The following is a 4,458-nucleotide window of genomic DNA, read 5'->3' as shown; positions in this document are numbered from 1 at the left end:
GGATTTGCATGATGGAAAAGAGGATGATGAAAAACTCCCTCTTTTAGTTCGATCCTGCTCAAACACTTCATAACGTCTGGTTGGCTGATGAAAGCAGTCTCGTCGAAATATTAATCCATAAATCCGTCCCCACCATTCCGACTCATGGTTGCGTTACGGCATAAAAAATGATCCATACATCATTTTCATTGCAATGGTTTTATTTTTTTTTCGTTGCAAACCGGGGTGTCATGTTGTTAAAGCCGTAGGTGACATTTAAAGGCGGTTTATTTTTACTTTTATTAAGAAACGTGGTTGATTCGTCTCGTTGACGAACGAGCCATTGCACAATTTGACATACGCTAAAAACGCGTTTAATGACATGAGCATTTACGAAACCAACGGTTTTAAAGTAACTATTAAAAGTATGAAAAAGTACCCGTTTCCAAAAATAAATTTACTGGTACTTCATTTAACAAATTTGCAAAATACACATTTAAATACACATTCATACATTTTAATGACGTTCATAGTTTTAAGCAGAGCTATAAAATAACTAATGAATTTCACTAGAGTTTTCATGTTTTATCGGCTGGATAATTTTCGAATAAATGACTAAACGATGGAAAGTTGAGAGCGTAAACTGAACACGAAAACTTTCCTTTTAAGGATGATTGCGACCAAATTTCCGATATACTTTATTCTGCTTACGTCATTCAGTTTGGCTGGTGGCTAAGCTGACAGCAAGGTAATAGTTTGGGCAGTGATTTCCTCAGTCTGTCCCAAATTTTGCTGGTAACTTTCCCAATTAAATTTCTGGTTTTTATCCACCTTTGTCTGGTCATTACCGTTTGGATGAATCGATTTTTCCGGCATTTGAACGATTGTAGCCCGAATTATCCCTTTGGCCATTCAGTTTCAAACTAATGTATTTTGAGAACAAGTTGGCATGTCATGTCGAAACATATAAATTGATATCGAATTGATCTCTAACATTTTTCATGTTCTCGCTTTTATTTTATAATCTGAAGAGATTGATGGGTACAAACATTAATTCAAATTTAAGAAATTAAGAATTCAAAGTAATTTTTTGTTACTGTCAAATAAAACAAATTACTCACTGTCATAAAGATAAAAAAATGTCGGAAAACAACTAATCAATAAAGCGATGTAGTGTGAAATCAAAGTTCTACATTGTCAGGCGTAGGCTTAAATTTTGAAAGTTTTAAATTTCTTGTCATTTCGAATGCTTTACCCTCAACACAAAATTCTCGTATTAATCAAATATTTAATGTTTCTTTTGATAAACATCCAACACAGAAAACGGCCAAGCGTTGGATGTTTTGGACACATTCCCTTTGGAAAATCAACATTCCATTCTACGGATGATTGATAGTGCACGCTATCAATGTTGTCCTTGCGTCATTCGAAAGCGTAAAAACAGCAAATGGTCTACGCACAAAATTGTCAATCTCGTAAAAAGTTCAACCCCGACACTCTTTTGCATGCGTATGCATCATACTCCATGCCCACGTATGACCAATGCTGGTGGGATGCTTTACCATGATTTTCTAGGCTGCACCAAAGATTCTATATGCTGTCCAGCTAGGACGAAAATGCCACAAACTCGCCCACAGATAATGTCCTTGTTGGGGAGGATTTTCTCACCCCCGAAGCAGCACTATTTAATCCGAAATACCACCACATCATCCGGTTATGGCATTTTCCAACTCAGCCTCAATCGTTTGAAGGTATTTGGCGCGAATCTGTACCACCCCAGTGTGTGAGTAAGGAGTATTTCAGGCCGCCCAGGACGACATCGGTAAATCCACCAGCAAGAAGGGAAATAATTCCGCCTAATAAATGTGCTCAAAATTTATGGCTTGTCCCCTTATGCTTAAAATTAAAACGTTGGTAAACGTTTTGCACTCAGAACTACATCAGTTTTGTTCGGAACAAGAGATTCTTTCAAATTAAAACAAATACTTTACTAAAGAGTAAATTTTTATTTCCTTCTGGTATAGTGCAATAACAAGCTGGAATATTTTCTTTGATAATATTTCAAAAATAAAGTAAAAGTCTACAAAACGAAAGGCATACTTTTCATGATATTATAGTGTTATGATCTTCAGACTGTAGAAATAGTGCATTTCTGATATGTAGAACATGTATCTATCAATATAATTAATCGCATTACAGACCACATTGCTTTGGCATCGTCGAGTTCCACTTCAGTCTAATGTAATCCATTTCCGATGAGTAAAGTAACTTCCTCTTCCAAAGTGGATACCATGCCTTGGTTAGCTTTGGGACAGATTTGCAGTGCTCATCAACCAATGGATCTATTCAAACACATGTTGACCACAGGACACAACGGGTGGACACAGGACACGAAACACTGATAGGTCAGCGAATCGAGTTCAATCAAATTTTCGACAGGACGAGCCCTTGCTGGGATTCGAGTAACGATTCCGATGAGGTTCCATTTGATTGTAAACACCCAACAAGAGAGGAGTTTGAACGCGACGTTGTTTTTATGGGCATGTATGATCTACTGTCGACATAAATCACACGCCATCGTCAAAATATTACATGTTGTATAGAAAATTCAAACTACATTCATCAATAGATTTTAAGTTTGAAATGAAGTTAGAAATGCAAGTCAGAAATGCAAGTTTGAAATGAATTAATTGTAAGCACATTACATTATTATACTTAAAAACGTACCATTTTCCCTTGTAATATTTATAAGTCTGTATTTCCAACAACTGATCGAAAAGCGAGCATTAACAAACGGAAATTGAATTTTATTCCAGACGGCTATGGAAGAATCCTATCATCGAATCTGTGTGTCATGGTTCGGAAATGATTTGTGTCGTGTGGAGACATGTGTGGCCACGCTGGATACGTTCGATATGATTAACTGTCTTTGACATAAATTTAATTAAATCCTTTACAAAACTGGTTCAAACAGCATGGGACCAGAATGTTATGTTTCTCAAAAGTGTCATCCCATCAGCTGGTATCATTTTGATTCGATTGCATCTTACTTCTATAATTTAAGCGTAAACAAAAATCTCGTTGTTTTTCAGGTTAACTTGAATGATTGATAGTCAAAGAAGAGATTTAAAATTCTACTGTTTTAAGAAATACTATTGGATCTTTTGTACACCAATATGAATCTCCACATGAAGAATAATCGTGGTGACTTCGGTAACCTTCGTTTGACCCAAATCGCAGTGTGAGTGTCATCCCACTGGCAACACGTACCAGAGCGTCAATACACTGTTGTGATGTTCGAGAAGGTGACAATACCATATGAATGAGCACGATAAAGCTTCAGTCACGTATGGGAAGTGTTTTTCACGCGAGAAACATTTTCAGCATCAACACTTTACACCATCTGTTAAGATAACATCTAAAAATATCGCTCAAACAAAATAAGAAAAACATCCTAACCTAGAATGCCGAGATTTCTGTTTCCAACCTTCCTCGAATGGGCACAACAGCAGCTATCATTTAAAGGCCAAGAATTCAAGTCATTCACATGCAAAAATATATTCCCGGCATCTTTACCAACCTTTCCAGGATGTTTCGTTGGCAGCTCAATCGAAATTTGATAGAGAATGTTTATACGACAAAAGCGCACGTTCTTTCAATTATTTTAAACTTTACAACATCTGCAGCTTTGTGTTATCTGTATATAAGCATACAGGATAGCACATGTCCATCAAGAGCGAATTCTATGTCGTACCAGATGTTGCAAATAATACGAACAGAATACAAATGAATCGATACAGCTTTTCACTTGAACAGATTTGTCGTTTGAAAGTTGACTACGATGGATCTCAAATAGCTCATTATTTTCTTTTGTCATTTTTTTTTCTTTATAATGTCATGCGTCTTTAGTCTAAATTATTTTAAGTTGAAACACATGTCACATGTTTTGTGCAATATTTAACACACTTTTCTGATTTTTTTTATTTTAATTGAAACATTATTTAATGAAGAGATGCAATGTTCCCAGTATGGTTTCTGCAGCTTGTCCGCTGAAATGGTCAAATTACGGTCTAGCGAGTGAACAAATTTGCGAACTAAGAGACCATACGAATAACCGCAAATGAGCATCAGACTAGACGGGTCTATGGACAGACTGGAACGATTTCAATGCTGGTATCAACTACGACCAGCAGTTCGGTCATCGGTGGGGGAAGATAGCACACGACGGATAATCCACATAATTTTGCTGCTCCATTACGTTTGTTTGATTAAGCTCTCCTCGTGGGAACATACATCATTCAGGATAAAATGAATGGAAGTATGTTTTAAATTAGTGAGATAAGGGAGTGAAGCGTATGAATAATAGTATCTTCCCAAGTATTAACCATAAATGTTTGACCAACTTCATCAAAGGTCCTTTTTTACTTACCTTTAATAACCACAAACGTGATCTTGTTTCAACTCTGTAATAAAACTCAA

The sequence above is a fragment of the Anopheles funestus genome, chromosome 2RL, assembly GCF_943734845.2.
Source record: "Anopheles funestus chromosome 2RL, idAnoFuneDA-416_04, whole genome shotgun sequence".
In the NCBI taxonomy this organism is placed as follows: Eukaryota; Metazoa; Arthropoda; class Insecta; order Diptera; family Culicidae; genus Anopheles; species Anopheles funestus.
The sequence above is the reverse complement of the archived record's forward strand: the minus strand, read 5'-3'. Positions refer to the sequence as shown.